Raw genomic sequence first — 16,824 nt, 5'->3', positions numbered from 1 at the left:
GATAAATCTTCCACATTGAGGAAATTTCTGTACTTTTGCAAGCAATATCTATCCACGTAACAAAATACGCACGCATTAACAAAAGTACCGCGGCATAGTGCCTTGAACATAATATGCCAGCCTCTAACTGGAGATAAAACTTATGTAAAAAGATACTTATATTCACATAAGAATATTATACAAAACTTGGTTGTGTGCACCCACAAATAATCCACAATAGTGAGTCTCAAAACCAAGTACACATAAATTCGTTACAAGACATCCTTCCACAAAAGCTTCTCTCTCTTTCCTCTCTCCTTCATGTCGTATTTTCATTATGTAGCCCCATTTAGCGAGGACAAAAAATGAATTTAAGAGAATATCAGTACAAATCGTGTTTCACAGTTTTTTTAAATAATAAAATAATGAGGAAAATAAGAGAAAAGAAAGTTTATGCTTATTTCCTTCATTCCAAATCCGTCCAAATTGGAGAGATAAAAATAAATGATTTTTAACACATAAAATCTTTTAATTTTTTTTTCATTTCATTTGAACTCGGAAACACCATAGTTAATTGCATCTTTTGCTTGCACTCCATTTCTTTTATCTCCTTAATTCTCCTTCTGATAATTTCTTTCGTTTATTAAACTCCGGAACACAACAAAGCATCCCAAAACTAACTATATATTAGTTAGAGATGCTATGAGTTTTTCACAATGTTCAGATAATAAAGCTCAATTTGTTAGTAAACAATCATGGTTAATGGACGATAAACTACATTGCAATTTGTAGTTTTGCACCAATTTGTAATTTCCTTATCGAAGAGTGATAAAGCTTGTTAGTTATGAATTAAGCTTGAGTAGAAATTGTGGCATATAATATATGTAAAAGGAAAAACAAATAAAAGGCATAAAATGCTAAATTATTTGCCAACTAGCAAACTTTGTCACCTCCAATATGCACAAAAGAGGTACATGTGCCCTAACTTTTCTCTTGCTATCTCATTAAATTTTTTTGTTACTTTCCTGAACAGCATGTTCCTCATTAAAGTAAAACAAATTAACTAAAACAAACTAGTAAATAGTAAAAACATGCATGCAGTCTATATAACCCCTTCGTCATATCACTTCATTTTGCATCCACCAAACACGGAGCCCTCTAACAAGCTTACGGCTCTGTTCTTCATCTCTATGTTCTTGGTTTCTTCAGCAAGTCCCGTTCTTGATTGTGGCCAACCAAAACCACCCACCAAAATACCACCCGTCAAAACCACCGGTGAAACTTCCACCACTCCCTCTTCCACCAGTGAAACCCGCGGTGGATCTTCCACCACTCCCTTTACCGCCGCTACCCCCACTCCCACTCCCACCAGTGAAACCACCGGTCGATCTTCCACCACTCCCACTCCCGCCAGTGAAACCACCTGTCCATCTTCCACCACTCCCACTCCCGCCAGTGAAACCACCTGTCGATCTCCCACCACTCCCAATACCACCTGTGAAACCGCCAGTCGATCTCCCACCACTCCCAATACCACCTGTGAAACCGCCAGTCGATCTCCCACCACTCCCAATACCACCAGTGAAACTCCCCCTCCCACCACTTCCACTCCCACCTGTGAAACCGCCAGTCGATCTCCCACCACTCCCTCTCCCACCTGTGAAACCACCAATTGATCTCCCACCACTCCCCCTACCGCCACTACTCCCTCACCCACCAAGTGTCACACCACCAAAGGGAACACCATGCCCACCAACATCTAACCCTCCAGCAACATGCCCAATCGACACTCTAAAGCTGGGAGCATGTGTGGATCTTCTTGGAGGGTTAGTCCACATTGGTCTGGGTGACCCCGTGGTTAACAAATGCTGCCCAATTATAGCGGGATTAGCAGAGCTAGAGGCTGCAGTTTGCTTGTGCACAACTCTAAAGATAAAGCTTTTGAACCTCAAAATTTATCTGCCACTCGCGCTTCAGCTGCTTGTTACTTGTGGCAAGACCCCTCCTCCTGGTTACACTTGCCCCCTCTAAATTTACAAGGCCCTTACTCAGGTAACTTTCTATTTATAGTATTTTCATTAAACCCTAACCCTAGCTCAATCTTGAATTGCTACATCTTTCACCAATGAAATAACTGTTTATTTTATATGTTTTCATGCACATTGGGTAAACCAGTAGGTCTAATATTAATGTACAATTACATTATATATATATATATATATATATATATATATAAACTAGTGTAGTGTAACTTTGATTCATGATTCACGTGGTTAATATTTAGAGCAATCATAAATAGTAATTATTGAGTTCTTATGAATGCATTGATCGATTTTGCAGGCTGGGTAATTAGTTGATGGATGAGTCGATGAATACTTCTTGAGAGGACGTCGATTGTTAATTTGGAGTTGCTAATGGAAATTACGCTTTAATTTGTTGAACAAAAATTTATTTAAAAAAGATGATTATTGTTTGTTGGTGTGTTTGATTTTTCAATGATTATGTAAGGATTGATAGCATCATTCAATGAATCAAAGATGTTCTTTTATTAATATTTGTTATTTACTTTTACTCATATTCTTTTAATTAATCAATATATTTGATTAAATCACAAAGGGGGTGTGAAACAAAGGGCATAAGAACTCGGGTAGTCTCATCGTTGGATTTGCACATGAGACATAGTTCTTAAACCAGATAAGTTCATTAAATATTTGCAACGGAAGCTGCAAGCTATAAAACATAATAAATCAAAGAAAAGGTCTTAAACAAAACACAATCAAGTAAAACACTGCTAAATGGATGTTAGTCTTTATTCCGGATAGCCCACCGAACGACTTCTCATTAGTCAGGATGATACATGCATCATCCTGATATGCATACAAAAATCAGCTACACTAAGTGAGTACTAATTTTATAAGAATATGTCAAACATTCATAACGTATCATATACTATCTATTTAACATCATTGTTGGTGCATAATGTCAGTAGTTCAGTATCTTGTATGTGTCTGTAATCGTTTTAGATTGTTTGTTTGGTTTTGAATATTGTTTTGTATAAGTTCGCCTGAGATGTAGGCGAACTTGGAGAATAAGCGAAGTTATGACAACTTCGCCTAGTATGTTAGGCGAAGTTGTCGAGGTCTATTTAAACCTCCACTTCGGCTTATCGTGAAATAGTTTTTTCCGAACGTGTGTTAGTGATTATTGATATCACGTGTTGAAGTGTTGCTATACAATCGAGTTTATTAGTATTGTGCCGTGAGTTTGTTTTATCGGTTCAACGTATTATCTATCTTACGCTCATATCGTATTACATGGGGATTTCGCACCCTCGTGTTACGAGATATTCCTGTGTGATCCGGCTGGAAACCTACAATTGGTATCAAAGCGTTTACTCGTGATTGTGTGGTTCGGGATTATCACACGGGTGTTAAGATCGTTCCGTTCGACTATTCACGGAACGAGTTTACGTTGAAATACTTAGTTTTTGTGTCTTGCCCATCTTCCACCATCAAATATACCCCAAAACACCTACGCATACCTCGCAATACATCCAATTAAAACCTGCAAACCTTGTGTTCATCAAGCGAAGTTGCCGTCAACTTACGTAGGGTTTAAGCGAACTTATAAGGTTTAAGCGTAATAAGAGGCGAAGTTAGGAAGCAGCGAGGTTGAGTGTTCAGTGAAGTTAAGCTTCAAGCGAAGTTAAGTTAAGCTTCAAGCGAAGTTGTAATAACTTCGCTATCTGATCACTGTCACAAAAAGTACTTTCTTTTTATTTCGAGTCGTATTTCTTTCAACTATGACTTCAATAAACATTACAGAACTGGTAAAGATGGAGGTTGTAGCCGGTTCAGCAACTAAAGCTCCAAAAATGCTTAAGGTTACCGATTTCGTTGCATGGAAAGATCGGTTTGAACAGTATGTGAAGTATCAAGATGCTAAGATGTGGGTTTGCATTCAAGACGGATACATTCCACCAACATCCTTGCTTGAAGGTCGTGAACAGATTAAGAAGTACAGTAAGATGGAAGAGTAGGAAAAGAAAATGTATGAGGCAGAGAGTAAAGCTCATGCAGCTATAACAATGGCTCTTCCATAAGAGATTCTTCATACCTTCAAGAAATACAAAACTGCTAGAGAGCTATGGAAAGCACTAGAAAATAGATTTGAAGGTAATGTGGGGATACGTGCTTCCAAGACAAAGCTGCTAAAAACCCAATTCTCTGTATTCAAGTATTTGAAAAATGAATCACTTGACGATATCATCACAAGATATTATCACTTGATGACCGAACTAAGTAATTACTCCATTGAATACAAGGAAGAAGAGATAGTAGAGAAACTTCTTGATGCTCTTCCACCGAAATGGGAAATGTACACTGTTCTGATGAGAGAAGATAAAGACTTTGCCAAGATCGATTTGGAAACAGTGGTCAATAAGTTACGAAATTTCGAGCTTAACATGGTTCGGAAGGAGACACCAACTGATCAGGTTCAGGATCCAGGAATGTATGGTGCGAAAGTCACTCCAAGCTCAAGTTCAAAATCAGAATCCTCTGCCTACTACTCAACTCGAGATGGTCATGTGATTCTCAATATGGATAGTGACGTATGTTTCGTAGCTGGAGGTAGTAATCCTTCAAAACCTCAAGCCACAACTGGAAATTTCTCGTCAAATGTTCCATGCTACAACTACTCACAGATGCCCATGAGTGTTAAATCAGCCGAATAACAGTTTGCTCTCTATGCATCCTATGAGAACTACAACAAAGGTAAAATAGTCGACCCTGCAACGTTGGATGAAGACTATGATCAGATCGATGCTGATGATTTGGAAGAGATGGACCTGCAGTGGCAGATGGCTATGATAGTAAGAAGGGTAAAGAGATTCATGAAGAAAACGGGTAGAAAGTTCGTTGGAGAAAAACCAGGGTTTGATAAATCAAAGATTTGATGTTACAACTGTCAACAAAATGGTCACTTTGCTAAGGAATGTACAAATGAGAGAGTCGAACGAAGTCAGAACAGGCCTGCACAACAGAATGGGGGTGGTAGTGAAAATAGGGCTATGGTATCTAGACAGAATGGTGGATACAACTGGAATATACAGGTTGAGGAAGTGTTCGAACAGGCTAATTTGGTAAACATCGAAACTGGAGGAAGTGAGAGGGAGACGGGAGAAAATCAAGCATATATGGCAGAAGTGAACGATCAGCTCTCTGAGGTAAGTTCTGAACTTCATTGTGAACAATGTGAAAATCTGTCTGAACAATTGAAAACAATAACTGATCAGTTTGTTAGTTTGGACACACAATTTAAAACCTTAAAAGAAGATCATCACTATACTAAAACTAGAGAAAACAGTTACTCGGTAAAAATAAAAGCTAGTGAAAAGGATATCAGAAGTCTTAAAGCCAGTCTAGCTGAAAAAATACAATTAATTGATCTTAGTTATGAAGTGTTAGAAGAAAAAACCAAACTAATTGCTGAAAAAGATAAAAAGATAGCTTATTACCAGGTAAAAGTGGTGGAACTAAACAGAAAAATTGAACAATTTAGAAATTCTTCAGCAATTCTAGATCACATCATAAGTGTTCAACGTTCCCCGGTTAACAAAGGAGGAGTTGGATTTTCTGAAGTTCCACCACCGTATAACAATAACTATACTTATGATCCTAGTAATCAGCAATCTGCGAATGTTGAGATTAGTCAGAGAGTTCCAATCAAAATTTCTACTAAAGAAACTGAAGTTAATAAAAGCGAAACGAGTAAGTCAAGTTCTAATGTTGCGATTTCTGTCCCTAGCTCTGTCTCATCAAATTCGGACAAGTCATCCGAATTGGCTGAGATAAAAGAAGAGGTGGTGTTACTAAAACGTGGGGAGGAATATAAGCCCGATGAAAAGAATTCTTCCCTAAATCCGTTCGTCCCACCATATGTTAGACAAACGGGTAGTAATGCAACCTCGACATCTGCAACAACTGTTGAGACGAAAGTTCAAAACAGAAGTTGTTTCAGATGCAATAAAGTAGGACACCTTATTGCTGATTGTCCTCTAAAACAGAGAAAAAATAGAGGTATGAGGCCTCCGAAAACTGAGAATAAAACGAATACTAATTATGATACTGGTAAGAATGTGAACACACCAAATTTCAGTCATTGGACTAATCCAAGATTTCAAAGAAATCAGTCTCATTTTTTCCCAGTCAACTACCAAACCAACAATTATAATTCAGTTAATTCACTAAGGTTTGGATGGCCTCATAGCCAGTCCTCTAGAAGGTTTCCTTTCAGAACTTACAGAAGCCATCCTCAAACTGACTTTGGGCAACCAAAGTACTGGATGTCGGTCAACAGATTTAATCGACCCAAGACTAGTAGGTCTTGGGTCCCCAGATTTTAATCTATTTCTTTAATTGTGCAGGAACAGTCAAACAGGGCTGTAAACAATATGTGGGTTTTTGTTGACAGTGGCTGTTCCCGGCACATGACTGGTAACAAGAAATTGTTACGTGACTGGAAATATGTTCAAGGAGGAAGGGTTAGTTTCGCTGGAGAGAGTGGAGGTAGAATCAGTGGTATTGGAACTGTGACGAATGGAAGAATGAAGTTAGAGAAGGTGAATTTTGTGGAAGAGTTGAAGCACAACTTGTTGAGTGTATCTTAGATTTGTGACAAAGAATACACGGTGCATTTTACTAAAAAATGAGGCAATCGTTCTTTATCCTGGTTTCAAGATACCAGAGGCCTGGGTGGTGATGAAAGCTCCACGAGAAAAGAACACGTATGTAATGGATATGAGGTCAACTAAGATGACAACAGAAGAGTCATGTCTTCTGTCAAAGGCAACTGAGTCTGAGTCAGAGTTATGGCATCGAAGAATGGGACATATACATCTTCGCAAAATGAATTACAATGTCAAGAATGGGCTTGTACTTGGAGTTCCCTTGAAGAATTCTAACTTTGAAGATCAATGCTTGTCGTGTAAGAATGGAAAGCAACACAAAAAGCCTCATCACTCCAAGAAGGTTAACTCAATTGTCAGTACCCTAGACCTACTACACATGGATATCTTTGGTCCTGTGAATGTAAAGAGTCTAGGTGGAACGTCATACTGCTTGGTTGTAACCGATGATTACTCTCGATACTCTTGGGTATACTTTCTGAAGGCAAAAGATGAGACTGTTAAGTTGGTAATTAACTTGATTACCAAGGTTGAAAATATTGTTGGGAGAAAGTTTAAGTACATCAGGAGTGATAATGGTACAGAGTTCAAGAACTATCAGATGGAGATGTTCTGCTTACAGAAAGGGATAGAACATCAGTACAGCGCCCCGTATACTCCGCAACAAAATGGAGTAGCTGAGAGGAAGAATAGAACGCTAATCGAAGGAGCCAGAACCATGCTGGCAGATGCTAAACTTCCTGTGGTGTTCTGGGCTGAGGATGTTGCCACAGCCTGTTATATCCTTAATCGTGTTTTAACTGTTAAAAGATTAAATAAAACTTGTTATGAGCTTATGCATGGTAGAAAGCCAAACTTGAATGGTCTCGAACCTTTCGGGTCCCCATGTTCGATATTAAAGACAAACTCTAAATTTGGTGAGAAAGCCGACGAAGGTATTTTAGTCGGATATGTTGTTGGGACTCCCAACAGAAGAGTCTTTAATTTATTGAACAACAAGGTTGAGGTGGTCTGTAACACTGACATTACGAGTTACAAATCACCAAGGCCTAGCATGGGACCTGCTGAAACTTTCGACTATGATAAACTATTCAAATCTTTTAATGTGCCTTACTTGGATTTTGCAGAAGTTGATGAGAAAATTGCTTCACAGATTCTGTATGATGAGGAGGAAAATATTGTGCAACGTCCGCAATACGATGAATGTCAAACAACCTCGTCAAGTGCCGTTGATACTCCTGCTGCCTCCACTGAAGACGAATTCTACAATCCATTTCACTCTCAACATCAATCACACACTGATGAACTCTCTTCAAATTTAGAAAACAATCTGGAAGTCGGTCCGGTTCAGACTACTGGAATTCACAAAAATCACCCTTTGGAGAACGTGATAGGTAATCTGTCTGACGGTGTTGAAACAAGAAGAAGTTTGGATGAACAGACATGTGTTTACGCAAGCATTAAAGACACGGGTATCATAAATGAATGCTTGTACACCTGCTTCATCATCCAGATTGAACCAAAGAATTATCAAATGGCTCTAAAGGATAGCTTGTGGGTTGAAGCCATGCAAGAAGAATTATCACAGTTTGAGAAGATGGAAGTATGGAAATTAGTTGAAAAATCACAGAACGTAAATGCTATCGGTACAAAGTGGGTTTTTAAATGTAAGAGAGATGAGAAAGGGATAATCATACGGAACAAGGCAAGACTGGTAGTAAAAGGGTTTAATCAACAAGAAGGAATCGACTACAACGAAGTGTTTGCTCCTGTGGCAAGATTGGAGGCAATTCGACTATTTTTGGCATTTGCTGCACACAAAGAGATGAAAGTGTTCCATTTAGATGTGAAAAGTGCCTTTCTTAATGGTAAAGTCGATGAGGTGGTGTATGTTGAACAACCTCCGGGTTTCCCTGACCCAGATTTTCCTGATCATGTGTACAAACTGAGTAAAGCTTTATATGGGCTACATCAGGCCCCTCGTGCTTGGTACACAACCTTGTCCGATTACTTGCTTGAGAATGGGTTCGAAAGAGAAAAGATCGATAGCACGCTGTTTATCAAGAGAAAAGGGGGAGATTTTCTACTCATTCAAGTCTATGTGGACGACATCATTTTTGCTGCATCAAAAGTCACCATGTGTCAGGAATTTGAAGCAGTCATGAAGAAGAGGTTTGAAATGAGCGCCATGGGCGAATTAACTTTCTTTTTGGGATTGCAGGTAGATCAGAAGAAATATGGGATGTTTATTCATCAAACGAAATATGTCAATGATGTGCTCAAACGCTTCAAGATGGACGATAGCACCCCATTTGACACTCCAGTTTGCATCAACCACAAACTGGGTGCTGATTCTGACAGTGATGAAGACGTTGATCCCACCCAATATCGAGCAATCATAGGTTCTTTAATGTATCTAACAGCATCTAGACTTGACATTATGTTTGCAGTTTGTCTTTGTGCTCGTTTTCAGGCAAGCCAGAAGGAATCTCACATGAAGGGAGTGAAGAGAATCTTGCGGTATCTCAAAGGCAGCCTAAGTTGGGATTGTGGTATACGGAAGGGGGAGAACTAGATTTGGTAGCTTACACAGATTCTGACTATGGAGGTTGCAATCAGAACAGGAAGTCAACAACGGGTGGGTGTCAGTTTCTCGGAGGAAGATTGGTGTCTTGGCAGTGCAAGAAGCAGACCTCAGTAGCCATTTCAACCTGCGAAGCAGAGTATATGGCAGCATCAAACTGCTGCTCCCAGGTTCTATGGATACAACAACAATTGCGCGATTATGGTCTGAATTTCACTCAAACTCCTATTTGCATTGATAACACTGCTGCAATCTCAATAACTAACAATCCCGTCAAACACAGCAAAACTAAACATATTGACATTCGTCATCATTTTATACGGGATTGTGCTGAGAAGAAATTAATTGTGCTTGAAAAGGTTGATTCTTTGGATAATTTTGCCGACCTTTTTACTAAAGCGTTTGACCGATCCCGTTTTCAAAATCTTGTTGAGCTTAATGGGATGATCCATCCCGAGTAACCTGGTTTATTAAAAAAAAAAAAAAACATCACCATCGCTTAAAATTATGTCGGTTGCTTAAGTTTGAAGGACATATCTTCGGATAGGTTTGGTCCTTACTTCTACTTGTAGATTATGAGGATAACCATTAACCAGATGACTGAAAGTGACAGGGGCGGTTTATGATAGGCTTTTATTCTTTCGCTGAAAAATAGTCGTTCATACTTAGTTAGAAGGACACATACTCGTATGTGGTCGGTCCAGCTGATCCATTGGATCTTCACGATAGCCGTTTACCTGAAGACTTTGACTTGATCGGGGCGATAGAATTTAATTTTTTTTTGGGAGATGATATAATTTTTCTAGTCTATAACTTTGTAAGAAGTTTCAATACAATGTTTAAAAGAAAATTGATCCAACCTTGGAAAGTGATAGAAAACTGTTTTTGTGTGCTTAACTGGTGAAGTTATTAGGCCTAAAGGACTCAAGAACAGTCAATGTATGTTATGGTAGCTTTCTATGGTACGTAAAAGTAGAAGTGATACAAACTAAATCTTCTCGATTTAATGTGGAGAATCATTCTGAGTTGTGCATGTCTCCATGTACATCTTTCCGAATAATAGGCAGAAAAGTGATTACCCAGTCATACACGAGCCCGTGAGTGTTCTGATTCCCGAGAAGATAGTGTCAACTACCTGCAGTGATCCAGATTCGGGACTTGCAGTTGTCTACAATTTGAAGCTGTATTAATGTCTTTATTAATAAAATAATAATAATAATAATAATAATAATAATAATAATAATAATAATAATAATAATAATAAAACATGTATATTGTTAAGCCTTCTGAAGCTTATGTTGTTTCAAATATCAAGAAAGAGGCAAGAGAGAATATTTCAAGCATAAAAAAAAGAAACGGGAAGAAGACTCTAAAGATCGATGTGTGCTTACTGTTTAATCAGACACTACGGGTCGAAGTCAACTCGGGGTGACATGGGGAAAGCAAAATACGCTTTGAGAATAGATAGGAGGCATCGCAATCTCTCATGTGATGTCCATCTAAAGTTTGAGCTTAATTGAACCTAATCCGTATCACAGACGCGATGAAAACCATACTAAGTTTTATACCTGCTTACAACCTGTTTCTTTAAGTCATAATACCGCTGAACATGGATCTATGTGACAGCCACTTAATTAGTATGATTCCTGTTCGGATTTTTTCCAAAACATGCAGGTTCTTGTCAAGACTGAAATTTGATCCCGTTTATTTTATTACTAAAATTTTCATTGCCTATTCTGTCTTATGGTTTAAAACTTGGTTACTTTAAAAGCGTGTTGCATTTTGATTAATTTTATAAGGTTCTTTTTTTGTAAATTGACTATAGGCGAAGTTAATTGGTAATCTAATAGGCGAAGTTAACCACCAGGTTGACTATAGGCGAAGTTAATATTGGGTGAACTTAACAGATGAGCGAACTTAACACAACTTCGCCTATGTGGTTGCTTCTAACTATAAGAGGGGTTCGGTGGTCAAACGAGTCAAAGTATCTTCAAACTCTAACCCTCGACAACTTCGGCGAACTTATACCCACAAACCTCTAACCCTCGGCGAACTTATACCTTGAGTCGAAACCTCATTATTATCTGTTTTTAGTCCGTGATAAAGTTGTGTAGGATCGGTTTAACCTGTAATTCATATTAATGGTGATAATCAGAAGCCTTGGTGATCCAATTTGTGACATAGTTTGTGCAACCCTTTAAACACTCGATAAACTATCTGTTTTTACTGTGTTTGTAACCCATTTGGTCTTCTAGATCTCAATTGAACAATATTTTCATGTTTTCATTCTCAAATACTACCAAACAAAACCATGATCGGATCTCCGTAATACGACGATTCAGATGGAGGCGAAGTTAGGGTTTAGGCGAAGTTGTACTCAACTTCGCCATATGTTTAACTTTGCCTCCTCAAGAATATTTTGTTTAAGTTTTCTGGTTTGTTCTCAGGCGAAGTTAGGGATTATGGCGAAGTTGTACTCAACTTCACCATATGACTAACTTCGCCTGCATATGAAATTTTTACCTAAGTGTTCTGATCAGTTTACTCAGGTGAAGTTGGGTTCTGCGAAGTTAAACAAAAAAGATTTCATAACTTCGCTCATGGTAATAGGCGAAGTTATGATCTGCTACGTCAATGTTCTAACTTAGACCGTTTGTTGTGCAGATATGGCTGCCGTGGCAGGGGCTGGTGGTGCTGGTGGTGACGAAGGTGGTGATAACAACCGACAATTCTTTCCGGGTCACAACATGTATATCACTTTGGATCCGGATGCTAGTGGTATAGACGACTATCGTGAGATCATTTCATTCCTCGTTCGCTCACGTATTTTTCACGCCATCACGACTACTCTCCCCATTTCACTACCAAATATCAAAGACTTTTGACGAACGGTAGAATATGACTGTAGAGTTGATCCTCCGGTTATGCGCGTTACAGTGAACAATCAGGTGGTACAGTTCTCGGCAGATCAAATAAGGGTCGCTTTATAGTTCGGGGTTGAAACTACAAATGATCCAACAGATTTTCCGGCTCCATTTAGAGATGGTGCGTTTCTGCGTTTGGGTTATTCGGGTCCGTTAGGTGACACTCAACGGAAAAAGGGATTTTTATTAGATCAGTGGCGGTTTCTGATGCACGTGATGATAGTGTGCATGTCGGGTCGTAAAGCTGGTACAGACGGTATGGGGGCAACGATGCAATCTGCAATGACTGCCCTGACTTACAACAAGCCCTACAACTTTAGTCAGATGGTGTTTTATGAAATTGATCGTCAGAGACGCCCGGTCGCCAGGGAAAGATTTTTGATGTACCCGAGATTCCTACAGATGATTCTGAATCACGTAGCCTCTACGCTGCCTCAACGACGTCCTATCCGTTATGTTGAAAGTGTAATTAAGAGAATTTTTGCTCAATGTAGGTCATCAAGTGCTCGTAGCAAACCAGAACTTCGTCCGCGGCACACTGCTTTGTTTGGTTATTTGGTGAATCCTGCTTATATTGCTCCTCCCGGAGATGAATTTCGTGACCCGGCACCGCAACAGGCTAATGTTCCTCAACCACCTCCTGTTGTTCAACCACCACCTGTGGTACAGCAAGCACTGCCTGCTGATCCTGTTGCTGCTCCGGTAGAACAGGTCGATCTTGAAGTCGCCTTTGGAGGGCAAGGGTTCTTTGACATGAAACAAATTGATCCAGCTACTGAGGTTCGAGCCCCAGTAGCTGAGGCATCTGGTTTGAATATTTCTATGGTCGCTACGTCTGTGGCGGATTCCTAGAGAACCGACTCTGACACCTCCACTGACGATATTGCTGAAGCACAACAGATTCTGGTCAGACAAGAAAGAATACATGGCAAGATAAAGAAAGACTCGGATGACAGTGAATCTGAATATGAGGAGGAGTTAGACAAGTTGGTACGAAGATCGAAGAAGGTCAGAGCCGGTGAAAGTTCAGGAGTTAGTGAAAGCTCAAGGGTGGTTCGTTTCTCTCCACCCTCGTTATCTGGTATGACTATGGTTCCTGCTTCTATGGCTGTGACAGTACCGATTACCTCAAGTGTTCCCGTGGTGACCACATCGTCATCCTTTGGTGTTCCTCCGACCACATTTCAATTTAGAGCACCAGAGATAGTCTCCTTGCCACCTCCTATTGTCACTCCATCGGAGGTTGTTGCAAGATTTGTTGAGTCAACGTTGGTTGCTACTGCGGGGATGCCTGTTTCAATACCATCCGCAGTTACTTTTCAGACTACTTCTGATATTCCAGCTAGCTTGGGCATTCCTCCACCGTATGCTCAAGACATTTCTCACATAAGGTTTGATTTTGATGCTACTTTATCAGATTCCGAGAGGATAGCAGCTCTTGAACGGGTGGTTGCTGAATAGTCAAGAATTAATCTCATCCAAACTCATGCCATCCAGAGACTTATGGCAGAGAACCAGTTACAGTCGTCACTCCTTGTTGAACACGGTAAATTATTTGATGCCCTTAAAGAGTTCTTAGCATCTCAGGGGGAGACGAGCTGCAAGGGTGACGAGTTGAGAACCAAGAAGAGACAAGATTGAGACGATGATCCCAATGCATCGAAAGGTGTAGGTGGTGAGTTGCCAAGAACTGAACAAACTCTTGGGACTTCCACATCTCAGGGGGAGTCAACTGGTACATCAGGTGGATCAGGTGGTGAGAATGTCGTTGTTGATGATGAGGAAATGTTGGGTGATGATGATGATTTAACAGATGATGTGTTAACTGTTGATGAGATTGAAAAGATAGGAGAACAGATTGTGATTGATAGTGAGATAGAAGAAGGTGAGATTGTGGATGATAGTGTAGAACATGATATTCCAGATGTTGACAAGGTGAATGTGAGTCTAGATATGGATGTGTCAGATGAGTCTGAGTGGGAAGAACAGACGAGATGGAAAGAAGGCTATGCTCAGTGGTTTGTTAAGACAAAGAAGCCAACGGTTCCAACAATGTTCAAAAAGAGTTACAATATCAAGTGGTATGCTGAGTCGAAGAAAGGTATTATTTGCTGGCTGTATGATGAGCAGTTAAAGTTATTTGTGATTAAACGCTTTGATGGGATTCAGTATTTTAAGAGGACTTTGAGATCGCTCAATACCTTGCCTGAGTGTGAGGTGAAGGATTTGGCTAAATTAAGATTGATTAATAAGAGTGATGACAATATGGCTAGAATAATTGGGAAGATCATGTGGAAAGAAAGTGTGAAAGAGAAGAAGTTTGAGTTGTTAAAGCCTCAGAAAGGGAAGTTAGTTGAAGATAAGGAAAGGGGAATGCGAGCTGATGGCAAACCTTGGATGGTGATGAAATATAAGCCGATTCGGTGTTTGAAAGAAGTGCCGATGAAGATAATGCCCAAGGATGTTTTAAAGAGTCTCAAGTGGTGGTACGTTGATAGTCAAACAGCTGAAGCTGTTATGGAAGATGAGGACGAACAAGAGATTCTAAGAGTGTATGATCCCATGCACTTGGTAAATTTGTCTCAAGATGATTTGCAGGTACTAACGATAAGAAGATATTCTACATTCCTGCGTGGAAAGATGAAGCCAAGAAGTACCAGAGGGTGGTCTCTGTCTGTGTAAGACAGGGCGTTCATGCTTGAAGAAGGGTGGCACGAGATTTTTGGGATTACTAGACACGAGAATGAAGATAGAGATATGAAGCTACTGCCAAGGGGGAGTCTGTTGGTGCATAATGTCAGTAGTTCAGTATCTTGTATGTGTCTGTAATCGTTTTAGATTGTTTGTTTGGTTTTGAATATTGTTTTGTATAAGTTCGCCTGAGATGTAGGCGAACTTGGAGAATAAGCGAAGTTATGACAACTTCGCCTAGTATGTTAGGCGAAGTTGTCGAGGTCTATTTAAACCTCCACTTCGGCTTATCGTGAAATAGTTTTTTCCGAACGTGTGTTAGTGATTATTGATATCACGTGTTGAAGTGTTGCTATACAATCGAGTTTATTAGTATTGTGCCGTGAGTTTGTTTTATCGGTTCAACGTATTATCTATCTTACGCTCGTATCGTATTATGTGGGGATTCCGCACCCTCGTGTTACGAGATATTCCTGTGTGACCCGGCTGGGAACCTACAATCATACCACCTCGTCGTTCATATATTATATATATAACACCACCATTTTTCATTCCCTTAAGTCTATATGTAAACAACTTATTAAGCCCAACTCTAACATTTATTATTTAAAATAAATAATATGCAATAATAATAATTACTTTTATTATTGTATATTGTAAATTATTTCGGATGTTACAAACCGATCTAACCCTTTGAACGAATTAGTATCACATTAATTGAATTCATATTGAATTATGAATCGATTAGGTTTATCAAATTAAGACTGCAACGGAAATTATCAAGCCACAGAAGGGTTCATATAGAAGAAACAACTTTGTATTAATTATACGCAAATAATTACAACCTACTGCTCCCCCTCAACATTAGCTCATCATTCACTGATTTTTTAGTACAATAGTAATTTGATTAGTTGAATGTATGATGTGATTGCTAACGAATAAAAGACTCTTCATTTTATACAAGTGTTAAACTATCGATAAGCTAAATATGAAAGCGACATCTAACCATTAAAGAATCCTATGTTAACTACTGATATTTCTTGAAAACAACTGATGTTTGATCCATTAGTTGTTTGTCATCAGTGTTTTCGATCTTCGATAGTTTTGAGCAGTTGTTTTGTCTTCAGTTTTTTATATCAGCTGGTTTACTTGGTCAGATGTTTGATAGAAACAGTTTGGTTAAATCCAAAATGGAGAACAACTGATGTTTGAACCATTAGTTTTTGTAATGGCCAGGTATTTTGTATATATATTAGTGTATTAATTATGTAGTTTTATTGAGTATATTGTTAGAACTTTGGTACTTCATACATACTTTTGTATTTCAGGTCATTGACGGATGAACCGTATGGAAGCCGTTAAGCGAGCTAAAAGATATATATGCATATCCTTAACCAATTAATTTCATGGAATTAGTTGACTGTGGTTACTCGTATAATTGCAGGTATGAGGATAGAGGATGCAATCACGATAAAGTGGACGAAAACGGCGAAGAAAACGGAGTTGAAACGGGAAAGATATGAAGAAAACAAAAAACTGAGCAAGAGCTCCACCGTGGCCTACGGTGTTGACCGTGGGTCACGGTAAAACTGGAACCAAAGGGCCATAATGGACCGTACCATGTCCATTCTGGTCACCGTAGCTGGACCATGGTCCAGAGGACCGTGGACCATGGTCCGAGTCATAACTGTAGTTTTTATTCCTCTTTTTAGGCTGTTTTTGGGTGTCTTTCCACATATCTTTCACTTGGAACGAGTCTAGGGCGATTTTTGGAGTGACAAGCAATATTTTGGGTGATTTTAATAATTGGTTTGTTTCTTTGATTCCTATGAAAAATACACTTGAAGTGATGATGATTCGCCATACCATGAGTGGCTAATTCTATTGGTGATCATCTTGGATGCATGGTTTAATTGATACACTATGTTATGCTTGAATTTTTAGAATAATAACTTTAC

General features: G+C 39.2%; 1 pseudogene across 1 annotated transcript; it reads left to right on the top strand.

Moving 5' to 3' along the window:
• The first annotated feature begins 1,070 nt into the window (after nucleotides 1-1,070).
• Nucleotides 1,071-2,517, top strand: LOC143629597 (uncharacterized; annotated as a pseudogene). The gene is made up of 3 exons (XR_013152982.1): nucleotides 1,071-1,474; nucleotides 1,526-2,031; nucleotides 2,320-2,517. The product of XR_013152982.1 is annotated as an uncharacterized LOC143629597 (transcript).
• Nucleotides 2,518-16,824: the final 14,307 nt, after the last annotated feature.

Source organism: Bidens hawaiensis, unplaced genomic scaffold, assembly GCF_021521415.1.
Source record: "Bidens hawaiensis isolate Kalapana, Puna unplaced genomic scaffold, B.hawaiensis_p1.1 tig00005344_1, whole genome shotgun sequence".
Lineage (NCBI taxonomy): Eukaryota > Viridiplantae > Streptophyta > Magnoliopsida > Asterales > Asteraceae > Bidens > Bidens hawaiensis.
Note: the sequence above shows the minus strand (reverse complement) of the source record. Positions and strands in the feature narration are given on the sequence as shown.